At 38.0% G+C, this 24591-nt stretch overlaps 1 long non-coding RNA gene across 4 annotated transcripts in view; it reads left to right on the top strand.

Moving 5' to 3' along the window:
• LOC141515199 (uncharacterized) overlaps nt 1-24591 on the top strand; it is a 150394-nt gene that overhangs the window by 38702 nt on the left and 87101 nt on the right. Inside the window, exon 4 of one of the 4 annotated variants that reach the window (XR_012476244.1) lies at nt 6107-10354. The exons of the other annotated variants lie outside the window; for them this stretch is intronic. This is a non-coding gene — a long non-coding RNA (uncharacterized LOC141515199). Of the gene's footprint in view, nt 1-6106; nt 10355-24591 lie in introns of those variants that run through there. 4 annotated transcript variants of the gene reach the window in all.

Below are 24591 nucleotides of genomic sequence, written 5' to 3'. Positions count from 1 at the left end.
TAATGCCTTCTCTCTTTTTGGTTATTTTCTATTTATCCTGGATATAAGTTGTTTGTACATAGTGTTTGTGAGTTCTTCCAGGGCAGGAAATGACTTTTCCATTTCTTTTAATCAGTCTGGTGTATATATATAGTATATATTTAATAAATACTTGGCTCACTGATTGATTTTATGTGTGTATTTCAACTCTCTTATTTTACAGACTGATTTCACATCCAATAGCTTTTCCTAGATAGCTCCTGAGATGAAGGAACTAAAGGTCAATAAGAGTAAATGATTTTGTCTAAGAACATATAGCTAGTAAATGGCAGAACTGGTCTTTAAATGAGGTCTTCTGACTCCAATAATTTTTTTTCATAAAAATTTATTATCTTTTTTTATCTTTTCAACTATATATAAAATAGTTTTCAACATTCATTTGTTTTTTTTTTAGATTTTGGATTCCAATTTCTTCTCCTTCTCTCTTTCCCTCCCTTCCCTCTACCTTCTCAAGATAGCAAGCGATCTGATATCTGTTATACATGTGTAATCATTTTAAATAATTCCAATAATTTTTGAGGATATAGACACTTATGTATAAGTTACATATCTCTCTTCTTTCACCAGTATATGTATAAATATATATGTACACATATGTATGTATTTATATAGACACATATGCCAATTTTTTTCTGTGTGACCCCATTTTGAATTTTCTTGGCAAAGATACTAGATTGCTTTGTCATTTATAAAGAAGGGAGGTGCTCACACCTCCAAGATAAGATCCAAATGGATACAGGATTTAGACATAAAAAACAATAACATAAGCAGATTAGAAGATCAAGGACTAGTTTACCTGTCAGATCTATGGAAAGGGAAACAGTTTATGACTAAGGAAGAGATGGAGAACATCACTAAAAACAAACTAAATGATTTCGATTATATTAAATTAAAAAGCTTTTGCACAGACAAAACCACTGTAACCAAGATCAAAAGAAATGTAGTAAACTGGGAGACAATCTTCATAACTAATGTTTCTGACAAAGGACTCACTTCTAAAATATACAGAGAACTGAATCATATTTAAAACAAAAAGCCATTCCCCAGTTGACAAATGGTCAAAAGATATGCAAAGGCAATTTACAGATGAGATCAAAGCAATCTATAGTCATATGAAAAATTGCTCTAAATCATTACTTATTGGAGAAATGCAAATTAAAGCTTCTCTGAGGTACCACCTCACACCTCTCAGATTGGCCAATATGACCAGAAAGGATAATGATCATTGTTGGAAGGGTTGTGGGAAATCTGGGACACTATTACACTGTTGGTGGAGCTGTGAATTCATCCGACCTTTCTGGAGAGCAATCTGGAACTATGCCCAAAGAGCAACAAAAATGTGCATACCCTTTGACCCAGCAATACCTCTACTGGGTCTATACCCTGAAGAGATGATGAAAAAGGGTAAAAACATCACCTGTACAAAAATATTCATAGCAGTCCTGTTTGTGGTGGCAAAGAATTGGAAATCAAGTAAATTGGGGAATGGCTTAGCAAACTAGTATATGTATGTTATGGAACACTATTATTCTATTAGAAACCAGGAAGGACAGGAATTCAGGGAAGCCTGGAGGGTTTTGCTTGAACTGATGCTGAGTGAGATGAGCATAACCAGAAAAACACTATATACCCTAACAGTGACATGGGGTGATGATCAATCTTGATGGACTCGCTCATACCATCAGCGTAACAATCAGGGACAATTTGGGGCTGTCTGCAATGGAGAATACCATCTGTATCCAGAGAAAGAACTGTGGAGTTTGAACAAAGACTGAGGACTATTACCTTTAATTTAGAAAAAAAACCTGATATTTTCTTGTCTGATCTTGCTATCTCTTATACTTGTTTTTTTCCTTAAGGACATGATTTCTCTCTCATCATATTCAATTTGGATCATTGTATACCATGGAAACAAAGTAAAGACTGGCAAATTGCCTCCTGTGGGGGGGGGTAAGATTAAGGGAAAAATTGTAAAACTCAAAATAAATAAAATCTTTTAAAATTTTTGAAAAAAAAGGGAGGTTCATTTTCCCCAATCTTCTCTGTCATGGCATGGTTTCAAAACCTCATATCAGCCAGGTTGAAGGCATCTTTTAGCTTACCAGTGTCTTTCCTGTGTATTGGGGTTTGAATAGGGAAAAAGGGGAGTTGCCTTGCCCTGTCTATTTTCAGCTAATTCAGTATACTGACTGGCTGGCTCAGTGCTTGGATGCTTTGGGTTTTCCAATTCCTTACAGATTTCCTTTATTCCTGCCACTGAGCAAGAAGAGATTGTAACTCAGGGGAACTTTAAAATGGCAGGAACTCTGCCTCCATCTTTCTTTTTCTTTGGACTCTGCGTATAGGGAAGGAAACCTCTTGCCCTACATCAGCAGAAATGGTGATACAGATGGTCTTTTATGAGATGGAAACTTTCCTCTTCTCTAGAGAGCCCCACTCAGTGGACCTAGGCCAACGGTATCTCTCCAATTCTCAAGATCACCTTCACTCTTGCATATTTGCTTCTTGAGATCAATATTCAGTTGAGTAGTATCAAACCGAGAAGCCACAACCCCAAGCTCCAGTTCAGACTTGCTAAGGCAGGACATATGTTTGGCAGTTTGCCACTTCTGTTGGGGTAGGAATAAAGGTGTCTCCTCCCTCAACCTTAGGGAGAAAGACTCACACATAGTTTTCTTACAGAATCACATTACACACATTTGACTTTACATCAAGAATTTTGTAAGAAATCTGCTTTCCAAAAAAGATCCTTTGTTAACTGGACTGTACAGTACTGTGCTCTTTCTCTGCTTTTGCCTTTCTACCAGGTGCTCTGCAGACTCCCACTCTTTCCTTCCCCCAATGCCCCCTCCAAATCTGCCATGTGAAAGCAGATGATACCTTCCAGATTTCTTCCAGATTGAGATTTGACCTGAGACCACTAGAACATTAAGAGACCTGTACTGCCCATCTGCCCTCATGTCTGTCTTCCCTCAGTCCACTCTTGCTTACCATGTATCTGTCTCTAGCCACAACATGTCACCCATCCTCTCAGGAGTTGAATTCAGTTCTTTCTGACTTCAAGCCCAATGCTCTATCCATTGAGTCAATTAGCTACCCCCTTATTCTGGATGCTGTTACTTTATTTTTTTTTGTTTTTTTGTTGCTTTAAACTGAAATTGAATTAGCTTCTTCTCTCCACATTTAATCGTTGACATATTCAAGATAATTCAACTAGTCAAGGCTATATGGCTTTTATCAATGGAAATGTCATTAAAGAGAACACACTACCACCTGATATTCCTAAGGACAAGTGAGTTTTTCCACTGGACTTGTAGTTGGACCTCCCATATGCCTGTTTTCTTATTAGAATGGGAGCCTCCTTTCCCTTGATACCTCCACTTGTTCTTCCTCTTGGTTCTTTTCAGGTCCCCTTTCTTCCTCCTCCAATCTCTTTGACAAATCTACAAATCTGCATTACAGTGAAACTTGTTTTATGTAGAGGTCTGCAGAAGGGTCCACTTACATTGAGAACTATCTGTATTTGCCGAATAGAGTCCAAGGAAGAAGGGCTATAAGAATGGAGTCACTCCCTTTTAAAATGTCCACTGAGGCACTGACTCTTCTCTTGATGAGAGAGGAAATAACACCTGCCAGGCAGGTCAAGGTTGCTAAGATCACTACTGAAACCTTACTGGAGATAGTTCAAATGCCCCAAGAAGAGCAGCACCTCCCAGATCAATGACTCTGCTACCAGCCCAGTCTCCACAGCCAATACCAACTGATAACCAACCCCTATCAATGGACACATAAATACAAGAGCTCTGGGACTAGCAGAAGTTCTCACGCTACTAACCCTGTTTCTACCCTCCAGAGTCATCATAGAGGGAAGTAACCTTTGCAGCTTTGTGACCTGGCAAGTGTAGATTAGTTATCACTTCCGCCTATGTCAGCCACAGCTATTGAAGTCCAGATAAAGTTTGCACATTCATAATCCTTGATATCTTCAAATGTTTCAATGAAATACTTTTGTCAATGGAAATGTCATTAATTAATTTATTTATTTTATTTTTTTGCAAGGCAAATGGGGTTAAGTGGCTTGCCCAAGGCCACACAGCTAGGTAATTATTAAGTGTCTGAGACTGGATTTGAACTCAGGTACTTTTGACTCCAAGGCTGGTGCTTTATTCACTGTGCCACCTAGCCGCCCCTGGAAATGTCATTAAAAAAAGACACACTCTCTCCTGCCATTCCTAAGGACCAGTGGGTCTTTCCATTAGACTTGTAATTGGACCTCCTATATTAGTCTCTCCCTATTAGAATGGGAACCCTTTAAAATCACTTTTCATTTGTTCTATAAGGTTCAACTTTTCATGACCCTGTGGATCATGCTCTCTGTTTTTTTTTTTGCAAGGTAGTGAGGTTAAGTGACTTGCCCAAGGTCACACAGCTAGGTAATTATTAGGTGTCTGCATCAGGATTTGAACTCAGGTCCTCCTGACTCCAGGGCCAGTGCTCTATCCACTGCACCACCAAGCTGCCCCTCTTGGACCATACTCTTGATGGTGTTTTCTTGGCAAAAATACAGGAGTGGTTTGCCATTTCCTTCTCCATTTGATCAAGGCAAATAGAGATTGAGGTTCTCAAAGCTACTAAATAGCTGAAGCAGGAGCTGAATTTAGGTCTTTCTAGCTTTAAGCCTAGTGCTCTCTCCATTGAGTCATTTAGCTGCCTCCTTGTTCTGGATGCTATGTTACTTTTAATTTTATCTGAAATTGAATTAGCTTCTTCTACCCACCATTTAATCATTGACATATTCAAGGTAATTCAACTCGAAAAGGATATGAACTATATTCTTGAGATACAGGGACAAAAACTAAACACTCCCTGCTCTCAAGAAACCTATATTCTACTGGCAAAGATAAATTAGAAAATATATGATAGACTGTGATGGGGGCAAAGGAAAGATTCAAATAAAGTTCTCTAGAGAGTTTGCAAAAGAAAAGACATTTCTTAGTCATAAAGGAGTAGTGTGGTGAATAAACTTTGTGATGATTAAAAATTTCTGAGAGATATAGCTTCTGCATAATTTAAGCATTTTATTACTAAGGCCAGCACACTATTAATAAAAGGAAGGTCATTTGACTGTCTCTCTCTCTCTCTCTTAGACCAAAGACCCCCCCCCCCCCAAAAGCAGTGGATTTATAGATCTATATTTGTACTTTATATGCCTTTGAAGGGTAGGTGTTCCTGAGGAATGCTTATCAGTTCTGTTTGGTTAACACAATGAGAGGTAGGCTATATTAAAATAAGGGTCTTGGGTTCTATGACTAAGATCATCCAAATCTTAGTCAGAGATATCAATTTCTGTATTATCTGTTGTGAAAATAAGGGAGAATTTACATTTTCCAAGATCTAGCTGAGCAAACACATTGAGCAGGAATACACCTAGTACCCAAACTTAGACTTTCTTTTTACTGTTTTTTTTAGATCTTGGCCTGGGTAAATCTTTAAGAGAGATATCCCTAACTGGTTGATTTCTGGATAAGGAAGTAGAAAAAGGGGAAAAACCTTGGCCCTGATTCAATAATTAGTCATTAAAAGGTGCAGCTAGGTGGCACAGTGGATAGAACACTGACCTTGGAGTCAGGAGTACCCGAGTTCAAATCTGACCTCAGACACTTAATAATGACCTAGCCATGTGGCCTTGGGCAAGCCACTTAACCCCATTGCCTTGCAAAAACTAAAAAAAAAATAGTCATTAAATATAAGAAAGAATGAAATAATTTTTCACAACTTGGAAACTGATGGAGAGACTTGAAAGAACTGAAGGTTTTTGAAAGGCCAGAAGTAAGGAAAGAGCAAATTGCAAGAAGTGACATTGAATGGTTCTGTGTCAATACACAGAAGTGGAAGATGATGTGTCAAATTTGGGAAACACTTGTTCAGAATGGATGTAATGTGAAGAGAAGTAGTGTGAAAAAAAAGTCTGGAAAGTTGGGTTGGAGCTAGATTATACCAAATTAATGCGTTTGTATTTATCCCAGAGACAAGAAGAAAACATTGCATTTTTTTTTTTTTGGATCAGGGAGAACGTGTTTAGAAGTGTGTCTAAGGAAAATCTTTCTGGCATCTCTCTGAAGATTATATTGGAAAGAAGGTTTGAACATCAAGAACACAGTAAGAAGAAAATGCTGCACTTTGGTGGAATACAAAGCCTGTGCTAGAGTAGCAGCTCTAAGAGTTGAATGAAGGGGATAGAACCTAACAGACTGGATGTGAGGATTGTTGGGAGAATTAAAGAAGATATCTAGGCTTAGTGCCTACATAATTAGGAAAATGGTACTGCCATCACTAGTAATAAGAATGGGAAAAAGAGGTATGTATAAGGAGAAAAAGTAATCTTGAAAATTGAGCTTACAATTCACTGAATCCTTTAGAATCTTTTCATATGAGCTATTATTTATCCATATTTTTCTCAACTATGACAGTTGACTTTTTGATTCTGAGCATAGAACTTTACATTTATTCCTACTAATTTTAATGTCATTAGATTTGTTCAACCTTTTTAATCTATCATAATCTTCTTATATTCCAATTATGAAATCTGAACTATTAAAGGTCCTTCAAATTTTACTTTATTACATCACCCACAAATTGAATAAGCTTATCATCTCTATTTTTTATCCAAGTCACTGATAAAAAGAGTAGCCAATATAAGGACAGAAATCTGTGGCACCATATTAGAGAACTCCATTTACATTACCATCCATTAATCAACATTCAAAGATTACAATGTTCTTCTAATGATTTCTAAATCTACTTAATTATATGAACTTCTAACCAATATCTTTCATTTTATCTATAATAACAAATTTGGTCAATTATCTTAATGAAAATCAGGCATATTAGGTCTATAATATTTCCTTGATCTACCAATAGAGTAAATCTGTCAAAAAAAAATAAAATTTCAATATCCTGGGATACAGTTCATTTAGGTAGGACTCCAACCTAGGACTTTCTGAGTCAGAGGTCTACACTCCATCTTCAGGTGAATTGTGTTGTCCATAGCTAGTAATTATTGAAGGCAAGATTTGAATCAATCAATAAACATTTATTATAAACAAAATGTGCCAGATCCTGGGGTTAAAGAAACTTACATAGAGAAATTTATAATCTTCCTTGATTCTAGGACCAGAGTTGAAGTCAGTCTATAGGTTTCCTTTTTTTTGTTTTGATTATTTTGCAAGGCAATGGGGTTAAATGACTTGCCCAAGGTCATACAACTAGGTAATTATTCATTGACTGAGGTCACATTTGAATTCAGAGCTTCCTGACTCCAGGATCAGTGCTCAGTCCACTGCACCACCTAGCTGACTCTAGATTTCCTTTCTAAAACAAAAACAAAAACATTATGTTTTGTAGAGCACTTAACAGTTTTTATCTCATTTGATCCTCACAACCCAATCCTGGGAAGTAATTGTTACTCATATCCCCATTTTATAGGTTAAAAAAAACTGAGTCTGAAAAGAAGTTAAGTGACTTGTTGAGGTTAAGTCTGAGGAAGGGTTTGTAATGTCTTTTTTTTTTTTTTGCTCAAGGCAAATGGGGTTAAGTGGCTTGCCCAAGGCCACACAGCTAGGTAATTATTAAGTGTCTGAGGCTGGATTTAAACTCAGATACTCCTGACTCCAGGGCTGGTGCTCTACCCACTGTGCCACCTAGATGCCCCTTGAGGAAGGGTTTGAATGCTGGTCTCTGAAAGTCTAAATCTAGTGACCTGATCATCAAACCTTGGGATTTGAACTCCTGTGTCTGCTATTCCTGGGCAGGACTGCAATGTGAATGAGTCTAGGACCAGGGACCAGACCAGGCCAGGTGTGACTCAGCTTCTTTGGTAACAAGGCAGTTTTCTTCTGGCAACAAGGCTTTATTGGCAATTGCTGCCTGTTGATATGGTCCAACCCCAATTTACTACCTTTATTACCTCTAGTAGAGATAAGCAATTGAGAACAGAGAAGAGTGGGAGCTCTCTTCTTTGGTCACATTGCAAGTCGCTGGCAAACTTCATTCTTTTCTGAGGTCATCAGACAGACTCTGAAATGTGCCAAGAAAGAATAATCCTTTTTCAAGTTCCAAATGTGACTGCTTCTGAAGATGGATGATGTGGTGAGGATGCTGGACCCTGTCCCTTCCCAACTGAATTCTTCTCTCCTGCTGAGAAGTTGACCACAAATAACAAGGCTTTTCAAACTTCAACTATAAAACCATATTGTGGAAACTGTGTTCTTCTCTGTCCATGAATTGGACTCCAGTAGATAATCATAGGATTATAGGTCTGGAGCTGGACAGGATCTCAGAGTTCATCAACTTCCCCCTTTCCCCCCACCCCTGTCCCCAATACTTTAAGGGGAAGAGAATAAACATTTATCTTTTTTTTAAAAGCCATTTTATGTTATTTTTTCTCTAACTTGCAAAGATATTTTTCAGCATTCATCTTTATATAAACTTTTGTGTTCCACATTTTTCTACCTCCCTTTCTTCCCTCTCCTCTCCCCTTGACAGCAATTAATCTGATATAGGTTATAATATGTATAACTATGCTAGACATTTTTCCATATTATAAAAGAAGAGGGGAAAGGGGGAAAAACACAAAACATGAGAAAAGGAAAAAAGAACATAAAACAACTTTTATAAATTGAAAATTTAATATACTTTGATCTGCATTCAGACTCTATAGTGTTTTCTCTGCATGTGGATGGCATTTTCCATCACAAGTCTTTTAGAATTGTCCTTGGTCACTGAACTGCTGGGAGGAGCTGAGCCTGTCTTAGTTGATCATCACACAAAGTTGCTGTAAATATGTACAATGGAGAACAAACCTTCATTATTCACCTACTATATATAGGTACTGTGCAAAGCTCTTTACAAATATTATTAAATATAACTCTTTGTGAGGTAAGTGTTACTATTATTCCCATTTTATAGTTGAGGAAACCAAGGCAGGCAGTGCTTAAGTGACTTACTCAGGGTCACACAGCTAGTAAATCTGAGGCTGGATTTGAATTCAGGTCTTCATTCTATGCAAGGTAACACCTAGCTGCTTCTCTTATCTTCCCCTCATTGCTACTTGCCCTTGCCCAGAACTGGTGGCCTGGGCATAAATAAAAATAACTTTGGGACATTATCATGGTTCAAAACTAGAGTTCCCCAAGAACAGATTTTTGACAAAAATGTGTCCTTGTCCCTTTGTTAACTATAAAATACTTCTTAGAAGTAGTCTTTTTAGAAGTAGTCTCTTGGTTTGAAAAAATATTCAGGTGTTTTTGAGGAGATAGCTTGATGACAGAAGGAAAAAAATGGCTCTAATATGAGAGGACTGGAGTTTCTATCCTACTGGGATGCCTAACTGCCTTCATGACTTTGAGCTAGTCACTTCAAATGCCTCAGTATCAGATCTTCCATCTGTATAATAAGGATGTTAGATGATCCCCAAGGTCCTTTCTAGATTTAAATCTAAGCGCCTTCTGACAAGATGAATGATGTATTTGAAAGGGTCCAAGGTTTGGAGTCAGAGGCTCCGTCCTGGATTTCTCATTTACTTACAGAACTATTATGGGCAAATTGCTCTAGCTCTCTGGATCTTAGCTTTTCTTTTCTGTAGAATTGGGAGGCTATAAGAAATACTTTCTGAGTCCCTTCTAGCTGTTATGGTTTTGTTCTGTATTTATTTATATATAGCTCTTATCTTCCCTAATAGGCTCTAAACTCCATAAGGGTCTGGAATCAATCTCTCAGGGTTAGAAGTGGCAATTCTCTATCTGTAGCATGCTATTTCTCATCTACAACATTCAGCAGATACTGATGCTGATTTCATACTGTATCCCTCCAGAGGCCTTAGCTCAGTGTCTTCTACATAGTAGCTCTCAATTCATTGAATCAAAGAAAAAAATAACTCTCTGGCTGCCTATTTATATCTGAGAGGGAGAATGAGGAGAGTGCTGGCAGGCCATTCTCTCCTTCTAGTTTCCTGCCTGGTTTTCCTCTGTCTCTTGTCCTTCTTCATGTAGATGAGCTTTACCTAAAAATAGACTTATTTATTATTATTATTTTTTAGTTTTTGCAAGACAATGGGGGTTAAGTGGCTTGCCCAAGGCCACACAGCTAGGTAATTATTAAGTGTCTGAGGCTGGATTTGAACCCGGTACTCCTGACTCCAGGGCCGGTGCTCTATCCACTGCGCCACCTAGCTGCTCCCTAAAAATAGACTTATAATGTTTTGTTTTGTCCTTCATTTTCAATGAAGACCACAACATCAAGGAGGTGACGTCATGAGAAGCACATGAACTGGATTTGAGTGAGAGGGGCTATGCCAAGTCCCCAGCCTCACTTTCTCCTCCAGAGCCATCTGGGTCCAGTGGCCAGAGAAGAATCAGGAGGACTGGAGATGGTCCTGGATGTGGGGTTAAGTGACTTGCCCAGGGTTACACAGCTAGTAAGAATCAAATGTCTGAAGCTGGGTTCAAACTTCTGTTCTCCTTATTCCAACACCAATGCTCTTAGAGCACTGCGATCCTGGACAAGTCACTTAACCCTGATTGCCTTGCATCCAGGCTATCTCTAGTGTTCCTGATTCATAGCTGACCACTGGACCCAGATGGCTCTGGAGGAGAAAGTGAGGCTGGGGACTTGGCATAGCCCCTCTCACTCAAATCCAATTCATGTGCTTGTCCCGGCATCATTTCCCTGATTTCATGTCTTCTTTGAGAATGAAGGACAAATATTAATAGACTTACAACATGTTGAGTGAGTCACAAATGAGGAAACTGAGGCTTAGAGTCCCAAGCCACAAAGTTCAGTAGCAGGTGATCTCTCCTTTTGCTAATGTGCAATTATCATACATTTATTTATTGACTTTTTTAAGGCTTTTTGCAAGGCAATGGGATTTAGTGGCTTGCTCAAGGCCACATAGCTAGGTAATTATTAAGTGTCTGAGGTTGGATTTGAACTCAGGTCCTCCTGACTCCAGGGCTGGTGCTCTATCCACTGCACCACCTAGTTGCCCCTATATTTATTGACTTTTAAAAAATTATTTATTTAGTATTTTATTTCTCCCCAGGTACATATAAGTATAATTGTCAACATTTATTTTTAAAACTTTGTGTTTCAAATTCTTACCCTTCCTACCCTACCTCCCCTCATTGAAAAAGCAAACAATTTGATATAGGTTATGAATGTGTCACACATTTATAAAAAAACTGAATCTGTAATTTCATTGATCCAAGGAATTTCCAGTAAGGAAACTCCCTCTGCTAATATAGGACAAAGGAAAGCTGAAAAGTTAGTTTCAGAATGATTTAGTTAATCTGGGACAGAAGGAAGATTTGTGGTAAAGAATTGACTTTGGAGACTTCAGGAAGACTTATATCCAAGTCCAGTCTCTGACACATTCTGGTTTTGTAACTCTGGGCTAAACTACAAATTATTTAACTTCTCTGTGTTCTTGAGCATGTAGAGAATGAGGGAGAGAGACACTGAGAGAGAGAGAGAGAGAGAGAGAGAGACAGAGACAGAGACAGAGACAGAGAGACAGAGAGAGACAGAGACAGAGAGAGACAGAGGGCCAGAGACAGATAGACCGAGAGACACAGAGATAGAGTCAGAGACAGAGACAGAGACAATGAGTCTGAACAATGAATTCTGACCTTTTAACATATGTGTGTGTGTGTGTGTGTGTGTGTGTGTTTTAAATTTATATTTCTGTAACACAAGTGATTGGAAATTCACCTTTACATAAAGTCTCTTTTTTAAAGAGATTAAATTAGAGAACAGACTGGTGGGCGAGGTCCAACTTTCACTTACATACCTTTAATCAAGTCAGTTTAGCAAATGAAAAGCATGTAAAGCATGCCTAGAAAGAACTCCTTCAATTACAAACATAACAATGATTTGGTTTCCTTTCCCCTACTAAGAGCTCCTCCAGCTATACTGTGAAGGTCTTTTAGCTGTTTTTCAATCCCTTGGTCTCCCTCTGCCTTACCCCTACCCAATTCTACATTGGAAGGCCATATTCTTCTTTAATTGGACAAGTCAGAGGTGGAATTTCAGGAGACAAGGCTATTTAAGGATAAGAGTGGGTCTCCATTTTTTGGGGGGTCTGGTTTTCTAGTTAGATTCCTCTTTGCATTCTGACAAAGTCCATGACTTGGAGAAATATCAATAAATGTCCTTGTTAACCTAATTTGATTTTGTTCTTTCTTAAGGTCAAAACCTCTGGTAATGTTTGTTCCTGATATGGACAAACTCTGGGAAAGTTAACACATATTTATTTTGACCAGGTCACAACTGGGTGAGGACCCCCTTTGTTTTGGGGAATCTTTCACAAGAGACAGAAGATAAGGCAGAAGAGAAAAACAGAGACACAGACACACAGAAGTTAGACACAATTATGACTATGTGACATAACAAAAAAAAAAAAGAGAAAAATTGACCATATCTTATCTGAGAGGAAATGAGTGGGGATCTCACAAGATGAGATGACCTGTGCTCTGTGTAGTATTTATGTCACTGAAATCATATTTCCCCTGAGATAATTAAAATAAATATGCATAGCATTGAGCTAGATGTTGGGAGACATAAGCATAATCATCCAATTGAAGAAATGAGACAGAGATCAAAATTTGGATATTAAACAGAACTACAAGTACACAAGAGAAGCAAAGCTAAATTGTGAAGTGATTTTATAGAAGGCAGAGAATTTTCCCCTTGACTGGAGTGGGGGTGATCTTGAAAGTGATGCCACTGGGGCCAGACCTTGAAGAATGAATAAGACATTAATAAATAGGAATGATGGTGGTGATGGGAAGAAGCAATACCAGGCACAGGGAGTGAAGTGAGCAAAGGCTGGAAACCACAGGATTTCTTAGGGGGGTTGGTATTGGTTTCAGAGTCATCTGTTTAATCTGGGATATAGATTATGTACTAGTGACTAGAGTGAAAAAGGACTAGAAATGTAGTTTAGAACCACATAATGGAGGGTCTAGAATTCCAGACTAAGCAATGTGGACTTTATCCATTACAGAATGCAATGATGTGATAAGAGCTGTGTTTGGAAGATTAATTTGGCAGCAATACAGAATAGATTGGAGGAAAGAGAAATTACAGATTTCAAAAGGTGTAAGAAGTTCAAGTGAAAGGTAATTTGGGCATACTAAGGTGAGAGCAGTGGGAATCAAAAGGAAAATTGAAAGATGGGGGAGATACTTTGGAGATCAAATTCTTTTTTTTAATTTATTTTTTTTTGTTAAAGATATTATTTGAGTTTTACAATTTCCCCCCAATCTTGCTTCCTCCCCCCACCCCCCCTATGGAAAGCACTCTGTGTCTTTAATTTGTTTCTATGTTTCCTCGATCCAAATTGGGTGTGATGAGAGAGAAATAAAATCCTTAGAGAAGAGACAAGAATTCTAAGAGGTAAGGAGATCAGACAATAAGCTGTTTTTTTTCTAAATTAAAGGGAATAGTCCTTGAACTTTGTTCAAACTCCACAGCTCTTTATCTGGATACAGATGGCACTCTCCTTTGCAGACAGCCCAAAATTATTCCCAATTGTTGCCCTGATGGAATGAGCGAGTCCTTCAAGGTTGAACATCACTCCCATGTTGCTGTTAGGGTATACAATGTTTTTCTGGTTCTGCTCAAGATCAAATTTTTATTGGATATTGTAAGAGTTGATTAGTGCCTAGCAAGAATCAGCAATCTCTTCCATAGCTTTACCACTCACCTAGTAGTCCAGGACAAACTTCTACCCTGAGGTCTCATTCTCTTGATTATCTCTCCTTGGACCTCTATTTCAGGAAAGTCCCAGTTAGCCATAGTTCCTTCACTCCTCCAAGTCTTGCCAACTTGTCTGGCATTTATATACTAGTCTGTATCCTTTCCTCCTTCCCTCTGGTTCTGGAACTATGAACTATTGCTAGATGGGGATTATTAATCTACTCCTTCATTGCCCCACCTAACCATCATTGTACCTTTCTATTCTGCTTACCCCCCCCCCCCCCCATGTAGGTGGTCTCCTTTATTAAGATGTAAGCTCCTTAAAGGCAGGTTCTGCCTTTCCTCTTGTATTTATAAACTCAACATTGCATAAGAAAGCATAGGCTTGGTGCATAGTATGCCCTTACGAAATATAGCTAGTTGGTACAGTGTATAAGGTACCCATCCTGGAGTCAAATCTGAATCCAAATCTGACTTTAGACACTTAATTACCTAGCTGTGTGACCTTGGTCAAGTCACTTAACTCCATTGTCTTGCAAAAAAACCCCACAAGAAATACAGTTATCCTTTCCACATGGAAACATTTCCTATTTCGATTTAATTAGTTGTGAGTTGGCCTAAGAAATTAAATCAGATTTTTTTGGGGGAAGCTGCAGACAGTACATAAAGGCCAGCAGACTACACAGAGCCTATGGCCAAACAATTAACCTGAATTGTACAATAAGATTCTGTAAATGCCTTATAAAAGAAAAAAAATTCATGCTTCTCTGGTATGAAGGGAGGGTCAAAAAATTTTATGTGGATTTTCCAGATTGTCTGCATCCCTAATCCCTGTGATGAGGAAGAGATAACTGTACTTCATTCAATCATTCTACTCCCTATCGGCATATTTTCTGCTGTATCCTACAGAGCTAAAGTTCATAATCAGTTCAAAGCATTAAATACAAAGGATTAAAAAAAGACATTTTTAAGCTATGTTAGGAGAGATAAATAGGTAGATGGGATCATTTCTTTCTTTGTTTTTTTTTTTTGGCAAAGCAAATGGGGTTAAGTGGCTTGCCCAAGGCCACACAGCTAGGTAATTATTAAGTGTCCTAGGCCGGATTTGAACTCAGGTACTCCTGACTCCAGGACCGGTGCTCTATCCACTGTGCCACCTAGCCACCTCCAATGGGGTCATTTCTTGAGGTTGATAGGATTTAAAAAGATAATTGAGGGGCAGCTAGGTGGTGCAGTGGATAGAACACCGGTCCTGGAATCAGGAGTACCTGAGTTCAAATCTGGCCTCGGACACTTAATAATTACCTAGCTGCGTGGCCTTGGGCAAGCCACTTAACCCCATTGCCTTGAAAAAAATCTAAAAAAATAAATAAAAATAAAAGATAATTGAGAGGAGGCATTCATCTTACATTTTGTTTACATCTACTCTTAAGGAGAATGGTCTTTGGACTAGAAAGGAAAAAGCAAAAACAACAAAGAGAGACATAAAATCTAAGACAAGTGAGAGGGTATCCTAAAAGAGATTGTCCCTAAACTTGGATGATAATCTACATACCACAATACTCAAAGAACTGGCAGCTGAGATTGATCAACTGTTTATAGTTAGTGATCTTTGAATTGGCATTGAGAATTGGAGAGCTGCCAGTGGATTGGAGATGAGGAAATGTCTCCATTTTCTAAAAAGGAAAAAGGTCCAAGTTTTTAACTATAGGTCAATGAACTTGACCTTTAGTCCCAGAAATTTTTTACAACATAATATTAGAAGTTATAAAAGAAGCATTGTTTACCAAGATCTAAATGGTTTCATCAACTGATTATAAAGTTAGGTGTGGTGGTGCACACCTGTGATCTCTGGTACCAGAGAGACTCTGACTTGGGAAATCTTCTGAGCTTCAGTGAGTTCTGAGTTTGGGTGTCCAAACTAAGTTTGTTATTGTGATATGAGGAACCCTCAGCATCATAGTTGATTAAGGAGAGGTGAACTAGCCAAGGTCAGAAACAGAGCAGGTCAAAACTACTTTGAATCCCCAATTGACAAATGATCAAAGGATATGCAAAGGAAATTTACAGATGAAGAAATCAAAGCTATCCATAGTCATATGAAAAATTACTCCAAATCATTACTGATTATAGAAATGCAAATTAAAGCAACTCTGAGGTACCACCTCACACCCCTCAGATTGGCCAATATGTGGTGTAGTGGATAAAGCACGGGCCCTGGAGTCAGGAGTACCTGGGTTCAAATCTGGTCTCAGACACTTAATAATTACCTAAACTTGTGGCCTTGGGCAAGCCACTTAACCCATTTGCCTTGCAAAAAACAAAACACACACACACACACACACACACACACACACACACACACAAACACACACACACACACACACAAAAGAGTAATAATGTTGGAGAGGATGTGGGAAATCTGGGACACTAATGCATTGTTGTTGGAACTGTGAACTGATCCAACCTTTCTGGAAGCATTTTGGAATTGTGCCCAAAGGGCAACAAGAATGTGCATCCCCTTTGATCCAGCAATACCACTACTGGGTCTATACCCTGAAGAGATCATGAAAAACATCACTTGTATAAAAATATTCATAGCAACTCTGTTTGTAATGGCAAAGAATTGGAAATTGAGTGAATATCCATCATTTGGGGAATGGCTTGTGGTATATGTATGTCATGGAACACTATTGTTCTATTAGAAACCAGGAGGAATGGGAATTCAGGGAAACCTGGAAAGTTTTGCATGAACTGATGCTGAGTGAGATGAGCAGAACCAGAACTTTGTATACCATAACAGCAGCATGGGGGTGATGGTCAACTTTAATGGATTTGTTCCTTCCATCAGTGCAGTGATAAGGGACAATCTTAGGGTACTGGTGATGGAGAATACCATCTGTATCCAGAGAAAGAACTGTGGAATTAAAACAAAGACCAAAGACTACTACCTTCAACTTAAAAAAAAGTTGTCTTATGTACTACATAACTTTGTTCTCTCTAATGTTTTATTTTTTCCTCAAGGATATGATTTCTCTCTCAACACATTCAATTATTATCAATGTATAGCATGGAAACAATGTAAAGATTATCAGACTGCCTTCTGTGGGGGGTGTGGGGGAGGGAGGCAAGATTAGGGGAAAAGTTGTAAAATTCAAAATAAATAAAATCTTTCTAAAAAAAAAGCTATATTGAAAAGTAACAATAGGGATTAACCTGTGAGTAGCCTCTGAACTTGTAGTCTTCCCTAAAAGGGAAGAACTTGGAGGGATTTCCTTCTGGAGTACTCTAAGCATTTGTCCATGCCCTTGAATAGTTCAAAGTTTTATTAATGAGTTTGTTGCAGATATAGAATGTCTGCCTTTTGAATTTTAAAATGGAGGGGGGACAGCTAGGTGATGCAGTGGATAGAGCACTGGTCCTGGAGTCAGGAGGACCTGAGTTCAAATGTGGCCTCAGACACTTAATAATTGCCTAGTTGTGTGACCTTGGGCAAGTCACTCTTAACCCCATTGCTTTAAACAAATAAAAATTTTAAAAAAGATATGAAGGTAGATAGAGATGGATAGATAGAAGTAGGTGGACGGATAGATGATAAATAGAAACATAAGTAGAAAAACAGGTAGATAGATAAATAGATACAAGTACATAGATGTGTATATATATATGTATGTATATATATATATGATAGGTAGGTAAATGGATATCTAGAACTAGATAGACAGTGGATAGAGATAAATTGGTAGATAAATAGGTAGATAGAGATAAATAGGTAGTTGATAGGTGGATAGATAGAGATAGATAGGTAGATTAGATAGAGATAAGTGAGAGATAGAAAGATAGAAATATGTGATAGTAAATAATAGAATTTATTAAGATTTCTTATATGCTAGACACACATGGGAATACAAATATATGTAAGCATGGGAGAAAATGACACAATGGGAAAGTAGATCATTTGACAGAGTGAGAGCAGATACTCACAAAGGGAAAACAGGAGGAAGTAAGAGGAGTTCAGAGAGAGTACTGGTATGAACCCAGAGAAGCACAACTTAGATCTTTCCTGAAACAATTATGAAAGGGAAGGAGTCACCAATGAGCAGAGGATGGTCCCAGGGCTGAGGTTTCTCAGGTGATGATGTGGCAGGCAAGGAAAAAGAGGAAAATTCTGGAGTAAGGTCAGATATGAGGGACACGAATTTGGAAGAGACAAGAAGTGTGCACCACAACTGGATCAGAATCCCTGAAAAATTTTACAGGTTAGAATGATAGTCTGGGGCTAAGAGGATGTATTTTGACAGGGATATGCTATAAAATTCCACCTTTGGGTTAAGTACCACATGATTGCAATATACCCTGAAGAAGACAACAAGACTATGGTTAGTGTGAAAAAGAGATGGTGAATTGAAAGCTCAATGGCAGCCACTAATGAAACACAGCAGCCAAAAAAATCAATGAACTCATAGGTTGCATTCACAGTCATTTTATCCAGTGCTAAGGAAGTGATGATTGTGCTGTCCCAGTCAGAATAAATGTAACGTGATTAATTTTGAGTGCCATATTTCGGAAGGGACTTTGAAAATCGGGGTAGATCCAAAGGCAAAGAAACAGAATGGTGAGAGAACCTGTGGTTCTAGAGTAGAACATTCTCCCCAGTAGAATGTAAGCTCTTTGAAGGCAGGGACTTTTTTCACTCTTCTTTTTATGTTTCCATCTGCTAACATGATTTTTTTTTTTTGACATTTTAACATTTTATTTGTTTTCCAATTATATGCAATAGTAATATGTACCAATCATTTTTTGCAAGGCTCTGAATTCTGCAATTCCCCCCCCCCCCGAAGACTGTCTGATGGTCTCTACCTTGTTTCCATGCCACACATTGATGTAAATTGAATGTGTTACAAGAGCAAACATAAGAGTAAATATACCTACCCCCCTCATTAGCATGATTCTTGACACAATTTTACTACCTAATAATGCTTGTTGATTGATTGATGGTGGAATGGATGGATGGAATTTGGGGGTTTTTATCTAAGAGAAAACTTAGGTGGGACTGAAAAGCTAGATTCAAGTATTTGAAAAAAACTGTCACATTGAAAAAGGATTATTTGTTTTTCTTGACTTAGAGAATGGAACTAAGAATGATGGATAAAAGTTTCAAAGAGGTAGATTTAGGTTTAGAGTTTTAAGAAAAATCTTAATTTTCTTCTTTTTTTTAAAAAAATTTGATTAATTCCAAAGTATAATGAGCTTGCCTTGAAGGTGGGGGTAGAAGAGTGGGCTACCCATTCCTGGAGGCAGGATTTTGCTGGAACCAGCTTGTTAAATTTTCATTGTAAGCATCTAGACTCCCCAAATTAGCAAATGCTACAAAGTAGTACTTGATATATTGTTTTGTTGATTGTCTTAGATTTAAGAAAGTGATGGATAAATAATAACATAGATTAAATTTTAAAATGTGCTGTGTGGACTTTTTTCTCCCCTGGAGAATTGGTCATGAAACATTACCAATTTACTGCTGACTGGAAGTCTTCAAGTGGGGTTTGGATTCCAACTCTTTTTTTTGTTTGTTTTAGGATTTTGCAAGGCAATGGGGTTACGTGGCTTTCCCAAGGCCACACAGCTAGGTAATTATTAAGTGTCCGAGGCCGGATTTGAACTCAGGTACTCCTGACTCCAGGGCCGGTGCTCTATCCACTGTGCCACCTAGCTGTCCCCATTCCAATTTTTGAGTCTGATTCTTGTTTTTTTTGTTCCTGCCTCCTTAGAGAAAGAAAAGTACAAATTATCTACAGGATCTAAGAGAACCAAATGGCTGTGTCACTGTAACATCTTCCACAGCCCTTATCACAAAAACTCTGAGTGAATTGATATTTAGCATTGCTAGTGGTCCTTAAGAAGGACAAAACTGACATCATCAGGGGTGATTTTGAAAATTTTTTCTATGAGTAGGGAAGGGAGCTGAGAACCTGCTAGATTAATGACACTAAGTATTATTGCTTTCTCAGGATCAGTCTTCACTTTGATACTTCTGTCCCTAGTTGTGTCACTAAAAGGGAATAAAGCACAATGAAGATTACTGGATTTGGAGTCAGGTTCTGGATTCTAATTCGAGCCACTGAAATGAGGAGGCTGCATTATATGATTGCTAAGATTTCCTTTCAGCTCTAACATGCCATCCCATGATTTTAGGAAATAACTTCTAGAATTTGGAGATTGCCCTGTAGGCCACTATTGTTTATATCCTTTTTAGGGAAACTTATTGACATTCTAGGGGGAACTTCTTCCCACCCTAAAACACAATAAAACATTGGATTAGGATTTTGGGAACTTGAACATGGACTCAACAGTGCTACAAACTAGCAGTGTGATCTAAAGCAAATAATTACCCCTCTCTATGCCTCAGCATCCTCATCTGTCAAATGAAGGAGCTAGGTAATGTAGAATGAATCTGTCATTAGGAAGTTGATGTTTTGGGGTTATTTCAGTTGTGATTGACTCTTTGTATCCCCATTTGGGGGATTGGTTTGTTTGTTGTTTCCTTCTCCAACTCATTTGATAGATGAGGAAACTGAGACAAATAGGGTAAAGTGACTTTGCTGAGGGTCACACAACTATGTGAGGCTATTTTTTTTTCCTTCAGGCCCTGTGGTCTATCCACATTGTCATCTTGTAAGCAAGTAACAACTAATTTCAGATAGCAGTTTCCTCATTTATAAATGGAAATAATTATAGCAACCAATCTACAAGGTTGTTGTGAGAATAAAATGAGATATTTTTAAAGTGCTTACCAGAAGATTTCTCAGCTCCCTCCTTGTTCTAACATGCCTTGCTTTTCTATTCTACTCTATTCCATGGAACACTGGGTTTTAATAAAATCATGACTCCTTCCATTCTGCAGCTTCTGGGTTTGAGGGCCTGGAAAAGGAGGGGTCATATCTGAGACAAAAACCTCTACACAATTAACCCTGGTGAGGGGTAGGTGTTTGCTAAATTTAAGCTTTCATCACTATACTTTGCATATTGACAGTTGGGGTTAATTTTGACATAAAAATAACATTTTAGTATATCAATATATACTTTTATGCAAAATAATATGCAAATGTAAACTCAAGAACTGATCCAAAAGTAAGGTCTCAATTCATTAAATAACTTATTTTAAGAGTTTGTCTGACTCAGTTATCAATAATAGCCAGCAGAAATGTTTGTAAAACATCTGACTTTTTTTCTCATTTGATCCTCATCTGCTATTTTATTATTTCATATCTTATAGATGAAACTGATAATGAAGGAGACTTGCCCCAAGACATAGTTAGTGTTAGAAGTGGTATATGAGGGGTGCTAGGTGACCCAGCGGATAGAGCACCGGCCCTGGAGTCAGGAGTATCTGAGTTCAAATCAGACCTCAGACACTTAATAATCACCTAGCTGTGTGGCCTTGGGCAAGACAATTCTGTTTGCCTTGCAAAGACCTAAAAAAAAAAAAAAAAAAAAGAAGTGGTATATGAACTCAAATCTTCCTGACATAAATCCAGTACTGGATACAGTTCTTGGGAACTTGTGTGGGTTCATGCTAATTCTGTTTTTTTTTTAAATCAAGATATTTTATAAATTAATTTTGGTTTACGAGTCAAAGAAGCTTTTTTATATACTTTGCTTGTCATAAACTCAAAATTTCAGAATAGGTGAGGACCTCAGTGACTATTATCCAACTCTCACCTGAGTAAGAATCCCTCTTACAATATGACTCTAATAGGTAGTCACCAAGTGTTTGTAGGACCTCCAATGAAGGAGGCACTCCAGGCAGACCACTTTTATAAAACTCCCTTTAATCAAGTCTAAATTTTTTCCTCGTTCCTCCTCCACAGGGCTTCTGTCTTAAAGGGCCAAACAGAACAAATCTAAACCTTTGACTTGAAAACCTCTCTTTTCTCTCCAGAGTCTTCTTTTCCAAAACCAGAATCTTAGTTAGTTCCTTTGTCCTATCCTTAGATCAGGATACTCTGGAACAGGCTTATCAAGGTTCTCAGTAAAATTGAAAATAGAACTCACTTCTGGTCACAAATACTCCATACTTTGATCAGAAGGAAGATTTCCTAGAGCTGGGACATTGTGGGAAGTTGATGAAAGCATAGTTGTACCAATTTCCCTTTAAAGGTAGATGTCCATGTAGCTCTTGGTCCAGTTACTAGCCTGGCATGACTGGAAAATGCCCTCCTTTTGACTTTCCTAAAATGCTTATAAAGTCTAAGAGTTTAAAAAAAATACTTCTTAAGAGGCTGTAACAGACATTATGTATTCTAGGGTGGGAGAAAGAGTGTCTTCCCTTTTTTAAGAACCATGCAATTTATGATCTTTATTCTAGAACCCAGGCCAAGTCTTTTATTGTGACTGGAGCCTTGCTCACTCATACTTCTGCCAGTCTGGTTGAGGGAAGATAAAGAAATGCAATTAAAATAAACAGTGTATTTTTAAAATTTTAAAGCAAATTTCCACATCCAAGCAGGCAGGCACTATATTAATAAAAAATGGGCTAAAGGGAACCTTCAAGAATATCCTGCTCAAAGGCTTTGTTTGAGAAACTTCAGTCAGCCTTCAACTGGGCTGACATTCTGATAACTGGCTTTATCATTTTGGATTTGGGAGAGGAATGAGGAAAGGATTAGGATTAGGATTAGAGGGTCATAGTCCTTTGTCCAAGTCATAAACTAGAGCCAGAGAGGGAGAACTGATGAAGGTGTTGATAGTCAGTCCTTCTCCCTTAGAAAGGTTTATGTTGGGGGGTGGAGAGAGGTGACTGGAGAGATTGTATGGGAGGGGGTATGCTGAGAGGAGCATTGGTTGTTAAAGTCAAAGGTCGTTTACTAATAATATGATGGTGGGTAAATGTAAGGCAATTTAGGGAATATTTGTTCAATGCTTACTATATGCTATACATAAATAAATTATACCTGTACAAATTTATATGCAAATATAACTACATAAAATTACATATAAATGAATTATAACTATATAAATTCATGGGTGAATATATAAATTATAACTATATATTTATATGTAAGTTTATAAGTTATAACTATATAAATTTAAATGTTAATATAAAGCATAACTACAAATTTATATGTAAATATTTAAAGTACAACTTTATAAATTATATGAATTGTATATCTGTGTTTGAACCTATAATTTCATTGACAAAAAAATCCTTGGAAAGAAAGGGGGGGGGAAGGAACCATGCATTGGTTAAGTGCAAGATGATTTACAAATATTATTTCATGTGACCCTTACAACAATCCTTCGAGGAAGGTGCTATTATTTATATCCAGTTTATAGTTGAGGAAACTCAGGGAAAAGTTAAGAGACTTGTCCAGGATCACACAGTCAGCAAGTATCTGAAGCTGGATTTGAACTTGAGTACTCCTGACTCCAAGCTCAGCATTTTATTTACTGCATCACCCAGTTAGGTTTTAGTAATTCCTGCTATTGGGAAAGAGTGGCAGCTGAACTGGGAAGTTTCTTTGTCAAATTATAATCATTTTTATCTCTCCTTAAATCTCATCCTTCTCCAAGCTATTCCTCATACTCACTCTGAAATCTCAATGGTTTCTCAGAGCTCTTATCCATTCTCTTTCTTTCCCAATTCTTGATTCCTTAGGGAACCAGAGTTCAACCCTATTCTGACTTCTCTTCTTTTAAATTCCTCATTTTCTTGTTCTACTTACTCTGTATCACTTCCCACCTCTGCCTCCTTTGTAGTTGAACAGAGACTGACTGGACCCACTACAAATCAATATCATCTAATGGCCCTTTACTACCCTGCTCACCAGTGTGGAGCCTTCTTGGATGCACTGAACTCCCACACATCCGATGCTTCATCTTCCATCTCTGGAGCTTTGCAGTAGCTCAGCCAAATGCTGAGACTGCTCTCCTTAATCCCCTCCTCTTCTTGAAATCATTGATTTCCTTTAAGACTCACCTTAAGGGGGGGGGGGGCGCGGCTAGGTGGTGCAGTGGATAGAGCACTGGCCCTGGAGTCAGGAGTACCTGGGTTCAAATATGACCTCAGACACTTAATAATTACCTAGCTGTGTGGCCTTGGCCAAGCCACTTAGCCCCATTTGCCTTGCAAAAACCTAAGGAAAAAAAAAAGACTCACCTTAAGAGGCACCATCTTTAAAGCCTTTTCTAGTCCCCCAAACTGCTTGGGCATCCTTTTCCAAAATCACCTAATATTTTGTTCAGTTGTGTCCAACTTTCCATTACCTCTTTGGGGTTTCCTTGGTAATGATATTGGAGTAGTTTGTCATTTCCTTCCCCAGCTCATTTTACAAATGAGGAAACTGAGGCAAATAGTGTGAAGTGACTTCCCTTGGGTCAAACATCTAGGAAGTGTCTGAGGCCAGATTGAAATTCATGAAGAGGAGTCTTCTGGACTCTTAGCCAGGTGCTCTATCCATTGTGCCACCAAGCTACCCTTATTTTGTATATACCAATATATAAACATGTGTTACCCCATTAGAATGAGTACTTCTCTAGGAAAGGAGCTATTTCATATTTGTTCATGAATCTCCTGTGCTTAGTCCTGTGCCTTACATATAGTTAGCATTTAAGAAATGTGAATTAATTGATTATTCTGCAAGTCATATCCTTAAGAAGCTGCTTGGAGTACTAAGGTGTAAAGTGACTTTCCCAAAGTTTGTTTTATATTATATATATACATATATAATATAACTATATGTTATATATTATATAGAACACATTTATCTAATATGTCAGAGGTTAGGTTTGAACCTGTAT

This window comes from Macrotis lagotis, chromosome 2 (genome assembly GCF_037893015.1).
Source record: "Macrotis lagotis isolate mMagLag1 chromosome 2, bilby.v1.9.chrom.fasta, whole genome shotgun sequence".
Classification (NCBI taxonomy): domain Eukaryota; kingdom Metazoa; phylum Chordata; class Mammalia; order Peramelemorphia; family Peramelidae; genus Macrotis; species Macrotis lagotis.
Note: the sequence above shows the minus strand (reverse complement) of the source record. Positions and strands in the feature narration are given on the sequence as shown.